The 14,051-nt window shown below is 40.0% G+C and overlaps 1 long non-coding RNA gene across 1 annotated transcript in view; it reads left to right on the top strand.

Moving 5' to 3' along the window:
• Positions 1–14,051, top strand: part of LOC118470130 (uncharacterized) — a 121,268-nt gene that overhangs the window by 29,562 nt on the left and 77,655 nt on the right. The gene's annotated exons all lie outside the window — the stretch shown is intronic.

Here is a 14,051-nt window from a genome sequence, read left to right as displayed (position 1 = left end):
TGAAGGCACTGATTGATTTTTTTATTTTTATTTTTTTTAATGGAATGACCGATGAATTCATTGAATAGATATGAAGCAGAGACAGATCCTTGCCAAGCACAGGCTCAACCATAAAACCAGCTGTTTCAGACGGTATCAGTGCATTAAAAGGCTGCTGTCATTCTCATATATGTGCGGCCTGTAGGGATCTCCTCCCATTCTAGTCGGGTCAGTAGCTGTTATCACCTCATTTATGATGATATTATATCATTTTGTGAGCAATGAAAAGTTACATTGTGAGTTTGGGAAGGCTGGTAGTGTAAGTCAGTGGACTTTCAACCCAGAGATTTGAGGTCAAGTCCCATCATGGACCATTATTATGGTATTTTTTTGTTGGGTTGAGCTGGGGTTTAAAGACACTCTACTGCTATATTTACCACATGTTAAAAGCTCCATTTTGTATGCTTTCAGAGCACTAGAGGCTTCCTACATTATCAGGTTACTATCGATAAAAAACAAACAAACAAAAAAAAACACACAAAACAATGTTTGTGGTACAACTACTCCTTGGAGAAAAGGAAAGGGCATATCTAACTATGTATCAACGTGGTACAACCTGAGGGACAGTATTTTCATCCACACACACACAAATACAAAGAATATACTGTATATGTTGTATGTAATTGATATATATTAACCTAAATGTTATATTAATGTTCAAATTTCCCATATTGAGTACTTTCCAAATATTTTCACAAATTTAGTTCTGAGACATTGGTAGTATTGTTGTGAAACTGTAATCTAAAGAAAAGACCACTCAAACTGGAAAAAAAAAGCTTTTTCACAAAGACTTATAGTAGAGAAAGCAAATTAAATTATGACAATATGGCAATAAGCTATTGCAAAAAGACTATGCCATTGCTTTTGTCTATACTTGTGTTGCACTTGTGTTTTTGTGAACATGTGAAATGTCAAATCTGTCCAAATGGCTTTGTTCACTCAACCATCCAATGGCTGACGGTGGGGAATTTCTCTCACATTCAAAACAGTTAAATTCTCTTCCTGCAGTTTAGTATTTTGCTATTTTTTAGGCTGGAAATTGACCATTTAGATTTTGAAGATGTTGCTGATTTATACAAGTAATGTCTTCTCAAAATGAGTCTCAGTATTTGGAGAAGGGTGACTTTGCTTGCTTGGCCCTGCATCATTATCCCCATCAGGAGCAGCTTTATCTCAGCAGGCCCTTTGGTAATTTACCAGTGGCACTGCATGTGTCTGTGGCATTTTAAACAGATTTAATAAGATAAGATATAATGACTTTTACAGGATAAGCACAGGCGCCAGACTCTAAATCTAATATTTGTTCATGTGAAATTAATTTGTTTAAAAATAGAGATAATGGCCATATTGCTTACTGAACGGTCACTATTAAATAACTGGGTTGTCTCTGTGGGTTTTTTTTGTTCTTTGCACTGTACGTACAGATAATGGGATGTTACAAAAAAATAGTGACTGTAGTTAATGATATACAATTTAATATACTGTAATACTTAACTCACATGACTGATCAGCCTTTGCTGCTTCAAGAGACTCTGAAAAGCATGAAACATGGTTAATACAAGCAGACATGTCAAGACTAATTCAATTTCTGAAGACCTTTCCCCGTTATTATTTTTATAAATTCCTCTTTGTTGAGGTTCTTTGGAGGCTGTCCCCAAGAGGCACCAATGGGCTAAAAAATGAAATTCAGTATGTAAACAGAACTGATATTCATGAGTACTGTGTTGGCATGGCCTGGCTGTAGTCTCAGATTTTACCATGTGAATTAAGGATTTTATTTTTTTTTTTTTTTTAAAAAGGCACATCCTGTGTCATCTTAAACAATTATTAAAAAATTACAGTCTACCTGTGGCTCGTTCTGCTCTCAGTCAACAAGTCTTTGACACTCAGCGAGGCTGATCAGATCACAGTTAAGGCACTAACAGGCATTCACATTTCACTGGCTGTGGAGACGAGCACTTCATCTTCCACTAATGCCATCTGCGAGCGCTGGCACTGTGCCCAGAGCAGGATGGATGAGTGGCGAGGAGCCCTGTGCGAGTGTGTGTTGGAGAGTGTATGTGCCACGACAAGTGAAAATGAGTGAATGGCTGATAAAATTAGTAAGCAGGTAAGTGCGTTGTGTTAATGAGGGCATGTTCATAGATTACAGCATTTGCGTTCTGAGCTGAGGTTGCATCAAATAACACCCATTATCTTCATCCACACACACTATAGAATCCCAAAAATCTGAGATAAATAACTACAAAATGTGCAAGTTATTGGCTGTAAGGGACATTTATGCTTCAAAAACGGAGCAAAATAAACTGACGATAACATGAATTGCATTGATCATCATATTTCTGCACACACAGTCTTCTGTCATGGTTTAATCAGCTCCACCCTTCCTCATCTGTCATGCTTTATTTAACATGTGCTTCATTTGCTATTAACATCCCCTGTCACTGGAAATGCCTCACCTGGCCACAGGTCACCTCTGATTGGTTCTCTGCTCCTGCCTGTCACCTGACCTTGTTATCTGCCTGTCCAGCTGCTTCCCATCACTAGTCATACTCTGTTTATTTAATGAACTGTTGACACTCAGTATTTGTCAGGTCACGCTGCCCAGCTTTCCCCTTTGGTTTGCTTTTGATGCTGTCTTTGCTGACTGTAGTCCTGCCTCTAATTCATTTGCACTGCTCACTGACTCCCAATGAGCACGGTGACACCTGTAGGAGCCAAAGTGCTTGTTAAGGACACAACTCATTATATGGGGTGAAGTCAGCCACGCTTGGTTTTCCACCTGATCATCAAAATCGTTAACCTGGTTTCTGTTCTGTTCTTCTTTGCAAGCTCTAATTTGTGTATAGTTTGATAGTGGGAACACAAATAAAACTAAAGCATGTCAGTTGTGTTATGTCATATGTGTCTTAATTCTGCATCTATAGGCTACTTTTTCCACTGGAGCCTTTTTTTTTCTTGGAGCACTAGAGCCTCGTTTAGGGCTGCTGGAGGAGAAAAAAAGTACCTATTACAGGTGAAGTACCCTGAAAAGCTGCTGTTAGGACTCAGATCCGATTGCTGAAACTTAGAGAAGACAGTAACAAGAAGTGCACTTTTTCAGGCCTCTCATTGTCCTCTTTCAGTAGCATTCCTCTCCTCTCAAGCATTGCTATCAACAGTGGAAACACAACAAACAGCAACTATCTCAGTTCCCTCCCTTATATTGCTCAAGCTGATTCGAAATGGTTACGTCATCTCGTTAGTTCATTGGATCCTGCACTGCAATGGAAACAGAAAGGATGAAAAGTTTCTGTTCATGGTGGCTCCAATTTCCTGCAGTAGAATTTTTTTTTTGTTACTTTAGAAAATTACCTCTTGATTTTCCAGCTTGACCATAAAGCATCTTTTAGCTTATTGTTTTGGTTTTATTGACCTGCAATTTTATTATTTTTGTTTCAGTCTCAAAACTATCATCATTTTCTTGTTTCCTGTGACCCCAATCAGCAGTTTATTTCAAACAACAATCTCTGATAGGATTTGCTGTGGCCCCACAGAACTAAATGGCAGGTTGACCAACCTAGAAACTAGCCAGCAAGGACTGTTTAACAGCTAAAGATTTTAGGATTTAGCCTCAAGAGTTGATGGAAACCAAAACGGAGCCACAAGCAGAATACACTGAGCATCTTACACTCCGCAGGTTGGCAAAACACATTTTTACAAATAAGTGTTTATGTTGCTCTGTATCTGTTGGAAGTGTAAATAGGCCACTGGATGCTAAAATTTGTCATATTAGTTTTTATTGTATTTCCCTACTTCAAGTGACCAGTAAACCTAATGGCGGTTGTAGGATGCTTTATGCATCTTCTGTATGTAAAAGATGAACGTAGTGTTTGGGTCTCAAAAGTGAAGGCAATATCGAAGTGATGTAAGCCTGCATTTATTTCAACAGCCAGCAGGGGGCGACTCACTGGGTTGCAGAAAGCAGTCTGACTGTATAGAGTTCTATGAGAAAATGACTCTACTTTCCCTAATTTATCACCTCAGTAAACATCTTCCTGATGAGTTTATGGTCTCAGTTGATAGTTTCAAGACTCTTTCAATATAGTACAATGATCATTTTGTAAATTATGGTCCCATTTAGTGTAAAATAAATGATAAAGGAGAGTATGCTTTAGTGCAGGGCCACCTTGTGATGTGTTGCTTTCAAATGTAACTCATGAGCTCATTGTTATCACAAGGAAAATCATGCAAACCAAATGCTTGGCATTCAAGAGGTAACATTTGGCATAAGTCTCAAGACCACTACTGCTAAGCAACAGCTGCCATTTAGCAAGCTAATGAGTGGGTAACAAAATAGCAAATGCAAAGGCAAACTGAAAAAACAAGGCCATTTATGATATAACCACAAGAAGTCACTTACCATTTTGGTTGTGAATCATATAGACACACACGTCTGGTTTCAAAAGATCAAGATGGGAAAGAACAAATTCCAAACTTACATCAAAACGGTTTGTCCACAAATCAATTGGTGACATCACAGTGGCTGCAGTCGTATTTTATTCACAGTTATTTATGGTTCTACTCTTGTCTAGTGATGGTTGAGGCAGAACATGTAAATCCTTGCTAGCCCACAGTACCTTTGGAGCATCTGTGTTACTGTAATTCGATATGCGACGTCCTGCTAAATAAACTCATCCAATGAATTTACAGTAAACAACAGTGGTACAAAAATATCTAACTAATATACATCAGATAAAAGTAGATAAAAAAAAAATCTCATTCTTCAGTCAGTGAGTCAGTGAAAGTAGATGAGAGAGAGTAACTGTTGTATGAGTGGGAATGACAAAAGCTCTGCGTTCCAACTAGAAGCTCAGGAGGATAACTTTGAATTCTTTGCTCAGAGATTAAAAATGGCGATGAAAAGGAGAAAGTCTGTGTCAAATGAGCTCCTCCGTATAAACACTAAGACATCCCCCCTAACCCTGTTGTTGTGACTCTCGTCAAAGCATTTTTAATTTCTCTGCCCTCAATAAACTGTTGTGAGCTCAGGCCTGTTCTTTTAACTCTAATTTGAAGTGAAGCTGACTCTCAGGTCCTCTGTTAATGGAGGACATGAGGAAGCAGTGGGAGCATCTCATTATCTTTGGCTTCAACTGCACTTTTACCCCGAGCTACTGGAAAAGCTCATTAAAACAGGCCAACAATGAAGTCACATTCTGACTTTCTTCACACCAAACAGGAACTCGGATATTTCTCTGTCAGTCTCGGTGTGGAATGTCACTGGCACGTTGTGTTTTGTTTCCTTCTGCTGTCGTGGCAGGAAGTAATTTTGAGCTGCCACTTGGTAACTCCTGGGTGCTTCAATCCTGTCACACTACAGAGACACAGCTCCCAGCAGCTCACACTCTCTTGCTTGCTTTTGCTTGGACCTTTGTGCATCCCGAGTGAAATCAGTTGAAGTACTTGTAGACAGATGCTCAGAAGCAACAACAGCGTCTCTCCAAGGAGCTATTTAAACTTTTGCTCTTTACTTCCTTGTTTTCTGGTTTGATTTTTACGCATAAATTAATGTAACCACGGGTGTCAGACTGTTTTGAATCCACACACTAGGGATCTCTTCGTTGTATCTTGATGAAAAAATAATGAACACAGACAGATCATACTTCTGCAATAAAGTAAAAACTGATTGCAAAAAGGAAATATTTAGCCATTGGAAAGACAGTTTAAGTGTGCCTTATGTTAAAAATTCTAAATGTTGGTGGGGACAGGTGCTCTTTGGTGTCAAGGGAAAAATATCAAAAGAGAGAAATGAAAAGGAAATATCTCTTGACACCAAAGCGCTCCGTAGATTAAAATATCTTTCTTACACAAAGAGTTTTTGGGGACTCAGGTGTGTTAAATCCACCTATTTCTAAAGCGTCAGTTAGGGCAGGACTTTTGAGGACTTCAGGATACAGAGAATATAAAACCAATGGCTTCATCCACTGTAACTCTGAGTTTTAAGTGTTTTGCCTCCTGTTTCCTTCTTTGTGTTTCTGTTTGGAAACTTTCCTTGGAAAAGAAAGTTACTCTGTCCTTCAAGACCCCCTCCAGTTTATCTTGTTAACATGTCTGCATGGTGTTTTTATGAGTAAAATAAACAGTCAATGCTATGGCCGAGCATTTCCACCTTGAAGTTGTAGTGTACTAATGTCAGAAACACATTCTGGTGTATAGGATATTCTGTGTCGTTTTTCTTCTTCAGAATCAGTTTCTGGTTCAAACATGTATGACTGAGTTACCCCAAAATTACAACCTGCCGTTGTGTAGTGTACAGCAGTTACACTGAGCAGAGTTATAGGTGCGCTGGTGTGCTCAAGTGGGAAGGTATGCTTGGAAAAATCTGCACATTGTAGAGGAAGCAATAGTGTAGAGCTACAGCTAAGCCATTTTAAAGCCTGAAGGGATTGCTGTTATGAAAGAAAACGTATCCATCCATCCATCCAGTATCTATACACCACTTAATAATCCTCATTAGGGTCGCGGGGGTGCTGGAGTCTATCCCAGCTGACTTAGAGCGAATGCAGGAGACACCCTGGACTGGTCACCAGTTTATCACAGGGCTACACAGAGAGACAAACAATCACACTCACATTCACACCTATGGAGAATTTAGAGTTACCAATTAACCCCAGCATGTTTTTGGACTGTGGGTGGAAGCTGGAGAAACCCACGGATGCACAGGGAGAACATGCAAACGCCATGCAATAAGATCCCAGGGTCAGGCCAGGACACGAACCATGGACCTTCTAGCTGCAAGACAACAGTGCTGACCACCAAGCTACTGTGCAGCCCACGAAAACTTAAAGTTTTGCTACATAGAGATGAGTGTTTATGGGATAAACCAATGACCAGAGAGGGGCTTTAAAGAATCAGATCACTGGAAATCCCCCCAAAAAATCTGTGTGTGGGGTTGATAACTGAAGTTGTTTCTTCGGTGTGAAACATTTTGGATCTGGATATTGAAGTCTATGGAGTACCAGGTCTTGATAAGGAAACATATTTAGAACTTTTTTTAAAGGTTGTGGGGTTAAGTTCATCAGTTTGTTGCTTGTTTATTTTGTTTGTACGTGTTAAAACCGCTGCCAAGTGCTGTTCTTCGATACTGAGTGTTGACATAATGTGAATTTATGAATTTTAAGCTGTTTTGAATTCATTGCATGTAGTTTTTTCTTCTTTCTGTTGTCTTTGGTGGTTTTTGAGTGGGTGTGCAGTGGAGACATGTCTCTTCACGTGCGGAATCAACTGATTAGATTTTCTAGCCAATGGCGTTGTTTCAGAAGTGGGGTCTAGTATTGTTGGTGCAGCTCTTGTCTGATAATAAACATCTATGCTCCTGCCTGATTGATTAACTGAGCATGCAGACACAAACCTACCAGCCTCAGCTCGTGTGCACTCTGCTCTGATAAAGGCACGACTTGCTACACATAGCTGTCTTTTTCAAAGTCCACTTAGGACATATCAGTATAATAAATTCAATCTATGGACTGTCTTGCTTTCACAGAGTAAGCATTCAGGCTTTCCAAGAAATAAATCCTTCCACTTAATAGGTCACTTTGAGTAGATTCGGTTATTGAATATATATTGTAGTTGCAATAGCAGTTTTAAGTATTTATTAATTTTTGCATCCTGTAATATCATTATACATAAAGTAATAGTATTAACTATTTTATGGTTATGTTTAGGCACTCACGAGACTTGATTTAAAAGGAAAGGTTGAAGGTCGTTATTTTGACAGTTAACACACATCTAAAACCCAGCACATTTACTTTATTAGCATTTAACGAAAACTGCAATCTTTCCCCAGCCACAACCAAATGACTTCTGCTGCTTTAATCTTTTCACACATGGGCATCAGGATCCGTATTTGCACTCTGGATTCGTCAAGTTTACATATTGGAATCATAGCTGTATTGAATGTTAAACCTCCAGTTGCTTCAGTCATGCTTTGTGGACAGTAAATCTGCTTTCCTCTACAAAAAGAGACTCAAGAACATGCAAGATGAGCCCTTGTTAGACAATACTGCCAGACATGAATTTCGTCGAACCGTAGAAATGCACACTAAATAGAGCAATCAGAGACAAAAACGAAACAATATATCCCTTATAGAGTAAAGTTTTCCTGCTTTGTGTTTTGATATAAAAGCATGTCGAACATTGATCTTGAGTATTCTTTTCATGAGCTTAGTGACATTACATACCTCGCCTTTTTTTATTATGCAATTTTCCTGTAGGGCTGAAAAGTATGCATGTTTTTGCATGTGAAAATATGCAGAAACCACCTATGCAACTCTATATACATATAATCACATCATTCCATTATAGCTCCCAGTGTGCTTTGAAGAGCTACCTGCAGAATGCAAATTAGCATGCTTCCCTACTCTCATGCCTGCATTAATATACATACAGTTTCAAAGGTGTGTGTGTGTTTATGCACTTTTTCCTCTAGTCAAACAGTTGTCAAGTGAGGAAACAATGCTAGCTGAGGAATAAACTATACATTCTTGCACTGCTTTGGTAGTTTGAGCCCTTACAGTGGGATGTGCATGTATGAATACATTCGGTATGTATGCATGTGCACGTATCTGATTATTTGCGCTTTCATTGTTTTCTGAGTAAATCTCAGTGGGAAACCGAGTGAGTATCTCAAAGCTGAGCTGGTCTGTGGATCAGTTTCATGGCCTGCAGAGAAGGTAAAACTTTTAACATTGTCTGTGCATGTGTGAGTGTTTTGAGGAGAGATAGTGAGGAGCTGCTTTCAGTTTTTGGTGTCTGGAGCAAAGTCATTTTGGCAGAAAAAAGCAAATTTTTTGTGGAAATAAGGAGAAGAAAAAAAACAAAAAATAAAGACACATCATGGGAATAATGAATATAAATGTACCTGAGACTAATAATGCAGCTGGGGCTAGATAGACATGTGAGAGGAAACAGGAAGAGGCTGACAGGATCTGGTTTTAGCTGAGGGTTACAACAAACTATTTTCTGTATAATAGCCGGCATCCGGCCGCAGCAGTATTGATCTGCAACAGTGATCCTTCTTTGTAGTTGAGCCTGAACAGACAGCAGGAAAGACTCTGCTGAGCTAATAGCCTTCACTCACCGACCTCCCTGCACACACAAAATATGCAACGAGAATACAGAGGTGAGGTGTGTGTGCTCGTTTTGTTTTAATAAAGTGGAAAAGTGCATGTGTGCGTGTGCTAGTAAAAAGCCTCTGTGGGAGTGAGCCGGACTGCCAGTGTGTGTTTGCACGTGTGTTTTTGTGATGGAGTACGCATGTGTGCACATGTGCAAATCTGTGTGTTTGTCGCATGTGTGTGTTTGCATGCAAAGAGTTTAAGCGGTGTGATACCTCGCGGCGTCTCTCGTTCACCTATCCCGTTATCTCTGCCGACTCCCAAGTGAGACAACGGAGCTTTACTGACGTTTGAATATTCCGACTCCTCGGCTGGAATATCAATTAAGACCTCGACGGCGCTCGCAGCTCTTTCCTTCCCCTGCTTTCCCGCTGTGCTCATTTCTCCTGTTATTCCAGCAGTTTGATAGTGCTGAAAAGCCCAAAACACTCCATGTGGACAAAGAGGAGGGGGAGGTTGACCGAATTTGCAGCACTGCAGGACATTTCCTAAAGTTTGAGGTGAAGTCTTCTGTTCTCCTTCTGCAAAGTGACTGATTGCTTCAAGGTAAACTGTAAAGATGAGATGCAATGTTTGTGTTAGATAACACCTTTCCCTTTTGGACCTTTCCACCAATCTCTCCGCAATTTCGCTGGATTTGATTTGATTCAATTTCCCTCTAATCGCTCCATCATGCACATTACGATGTGCGGAGCTGCATACAAAGTGTAGAATTGGGGTGGGGCGATTAGAAATTTCTAGTTACTGTGAATAACGAGCAGCCTAAAAGAGGGCGGGTTTGCATAAATCTGTATTCAAATGTAACCAGGAGCATATTGAAATAAAGCAATTCGTCCTTTCTCTGACGAGTCCTTCTGTCAACTGAGACTCTTCCGGCCTTGCAAGAATGTAAAATTATTACATTATTCATCATATTTATTATGGTGCAGCTAAAGCTGCAGTGGAACCACTTAGATGAGTGTTTTTTCTTTGTCCCACACACATTCACACAGATATGCTAAAATCCCCAAAATGCTGAGAAGAAAGCAGTGTTATTCTTCCCCACTAGATTTATGCAATCAATTCAAACACAGTGGGAATTAGTGAAGCCCCAGAGCAAAGCAGTTCATAAGTTATCAAAATGACTCCAATAAATGTTTTGAAGTCACAGTTCAAAACTCTTAAAAATCTCAATTCTCAGCTCCAGAGGAAAAAAACAGAGACAGAGCAGGAGAAAGGAAGAAAAAAAGTGGATGATGGAGAGGAAAAAGGCGAAGAGAGGAGGCCAATAGTGGAGCAGAGGGTGTAGTAGTGAGGAAAAAGAAGGGCAGCTATAGAGAAGAGAAAGTTGGATTGCTGTAGCGGTGCTCGACACACCTCCCAGCCTGCAGGTAAAGGAACCATTGACTTATTGTGTCCTGCCTTCTCAAAGAAGCGCCGCTGCATCCGTCTGACTCAAAAGAATCTGCTGAGTAACTTTGTTTGGGATGAGGTTACAGCAAACTGTAAATTCTCCCACGCAGTCAAGAATCATCCAGCATAAACAAGGCAGAGATGGAGGGAATAATAAAGCCTGGGTTCAATATCTCTGTGCCTCAAACAGCAACTCATCATCCATTCCCCTCCCTCTCACCTCACCCTGCTAGTGTTTTCTCTCCCTCTCCTGCTGCAGCCTCTTCGCTTTCTTGCCTTCTTCCTTTTTCCTTTCTTCCTTTTCTTCATCCATCTCTCCTTCGCTTCCCTCTCCACCTATCCACAGTTGTTGCCTTGGTAACAATACAAAGAGATTTTCTTCGCAGCTCTGTCACCGTGGCAACGCTTGGCTTTCCTCCAGGCCGTTGTTGGAAGCGCGCCGCTCTCCGGTCTACTCCAGCCGGCTGGTACTGACCACGGTCAGAACAAGGCCGTCCATCAGCTGGAAATCGCTCAAGTGCATCTATCAGGAGCAACATGGAGCAACTGTGAAAGTGCTGAGAGTCAGTGTTTTTATTTTGTCAAGACAAGCACTGGAGGTTTACTTCAGACATTGACGAGGATGTAGTGATTAAAGTGTCTAGAGTTGACATGATATTTGAATATTACTCTGAGTTAGACCAATCAGCCACAACTTTAAAACCACTGACAAATAACAACACAGAATTCCATTCCTATACATCAAAATTGTACTCATCTGGCTTTTATTTTATTACTCCACCAAAGAATGCGAAGATCAGGGTTGTCTGCTTGTCTGTCTGTTCGCAACATTACTCAAAAACGGACAAACAGATTTGGATGAAATTTTCAGTGAAGGTCAGAAATGAATCAAGGACAAAGTGATTAGATTTTGGCAGTGATGCGACTTATAGTCTGGATCCACAGATCTGTTAAAGATTTCTGTATCATTGTGAGATAGCAGCATGGCATCACTGTAACTATGACAACAAGTGAACACTACATCAGCCACCTGCTGACAATCACATGAATGTGATCATACTACAAATGGACCACTGCAGACTTATCGGGACTTATCTGTCAGAAATGATACAAGGAACAATTGAAAACACCCCCATAAATTGTGGAGGTGTTTCCAAGTCCCATCAATTCCCGCCACCTGCTACATATTTAGGTCACGCGATTCGATATCCGTACATGATGTACACATACATAACACATGCCTGTGCTCAGCACAAGGTCATTTTGTTTCTGGGTACATCTGTATTAAATGGCCACATTCTATGTTGCTGTGATTTCTGATCATCAATAACTAGTAAACAAATGCTGCATTTCTTTAAAAAAAAAAAAAAAATGATCATAATGTTTTTGCCCATCAGTGTAAAAGCATTTGCCCTGTGCTGAAAATCAGACTTGCAAATCCTGACATTTCAGAGTAGGCCAACATATTCTGAAAATAACAATATATACAGAAATACATCTGGCTGAGACATGCTGTGTGCAAATACAAAAGGGAAAAAAGCTGCACAAAAGCCTAATTCAAGGAGATAAACCTTTATGTTCAACACCAAGTGAAAGGCTGTCTTGTAAACAGTGAACCAAAATGATAATATGTTGACTTATTTCGGGGATCACCGCTTGTGGCACAATTTATTACCAATAATTGGATCCAACCTATTTGATGTGACTGTGAAAGAACTTGGGTTTGACCTGTCAATAAATATTCATGTTAACAGTGTTCATGAGACACAAGTGGCTCCAAGTCACCTTCCTGCATGCGGACCCATAATTGCCCGCTACTCCCCTGCTGGCGGAACACAGATATTGCTGTAATGCGGCACAGCTGGTGCTGAAACCGAGCGCCGCTCGCATGGCGCAGCAGCCGTTTGGCAGCTGAGAGGCTTATTACAACACTAACAGGAGACGTGACATTTTGGATGTATTGTGCCATCGAGTAAAATGCACTTTAGAGATGTCATGCTAATGGGATTGTGTTTTGGCAGACTGGCAGGGGCTGGGGATTTATACGTTTACCAGGCCAAAAGCTGGTATCAACGCAGCGGCAACTGATTACACTTATGTAAGAGTGTCAGCGTGTTGTTGTTCTCAGTCTTTTGTTTGAGTGTCAATGAGTTTTTTTTTTTCTTTCCACACATTACTCTTTGTCTGCTGCACATCAGGGCCTATTGAAAGGATGTCTCTGGGTATTGCTCGACAGATTAGTCCTCCATACCCTCACTGTCATGGTAACTGGCCCGACACAATGACAATCAAATCGCTTTAATTAAAATTTGATATGTAGGGACACTCGTATTTAATGTAGTTTAGTTTACTTATCACAAGGACTACTCAGATGCTTTGTGTCTTCTGTGGCTGCAGGGAATTTTTCTGAACTCACTTCATGCTAACTCAAGTAAGCCCTGTAAAACCTACATGTAGAAGCCAAAATGGGTGTAAATACAAAGACCCATGGTTCAGATGTCAGATTAAATATCCACATGTTCTCTTCGTCTTTTAGTCTCAGCTATTGCCTGCTTTTTTTCAAACTTTTTCATTGCAACTATTGGAATCCATTTCAACAAATGTTAGGTGCTCCGTTAAGCTTTCACCCACTAGTGGTGCTATGGAGCAATGTTTTTCTGTTAATTAGGTTCTCAGTGGTCAGACTGTTGTGGAAACAGCTTTACCGAAAGAACCCTGCAGAAAAAGTTTGTTTTCTATAGAATCAGAGCCATAAATGAACCTTGAAAATATTTGCAGCTTTGTTTGTATTTTTCTAAATAAACTAAAAGCTTTCCCCCCCCTCCTCTTTTTTTGAGGTCAAATTTCATCTGTACTTCCCTTGAGAAAATAATATACAACATTTGTCTATTAAGCTGTTATCATTATTAGCCAGCATCAACTTGAAGAGGACATCAGTTGAACTCTACCTGCAGTCTTTTGCAAACCACTTAGGTTATTGATTTCATTCAGAATATTTATAGCAGTTTTGTTGCTCCCCTCTCATCACTGCTGTTCTTTCAGTAATAAACAAAACTGCCTATTTGTGTTATCTCTGTCAGCCACATTCTACTGTGACTGTGCTTATATATCTATATTGAGTGTTGATGCAGGAGTCAGTGGGCTCTGGGTGTTTACATATTTCATAGACTTCTACATATTTGACATTGAGATGCTTTTTATCAAGGGTGTTGCCATCTCTTCAAAATAATGCTGGAGGGAATGAGGGCGTATTGTTTGGTAAAACTGTTTCTCCATCCTTGCATCTTTTCTTTGCACCTCTCTATCACATCCCTGCAATAGGAAACAATGCAATGAGAGAGATGCAAATCATTCAGGTTTCAGAATACTGCAGACATTTATCACAATGTGTTTTGGTAGAAAACTGTAATATATCTATTAACAAAAAAACCTTCATGAACTTTGAAAGCATTCATTCAACCA

This window comes from Amphiprion ocellaris, chromosome 18, assembly GCF_022539595.1.
Source record: "Amphiprion ocellaris isolate individual 3 ecotype Okinawa chromosome 18, ASM2253959v1, whole genome shotgun sequence".
Classification (NCBI taxonomy): Eukaryota; Metazoa; Chordata; class Actinopteri; family Pomacentridae; genus Amphiprion; species Amphiprion ocellaris.
This window is presented reverse-complemented; position numbering and strand designations above follow the sequence as displayed.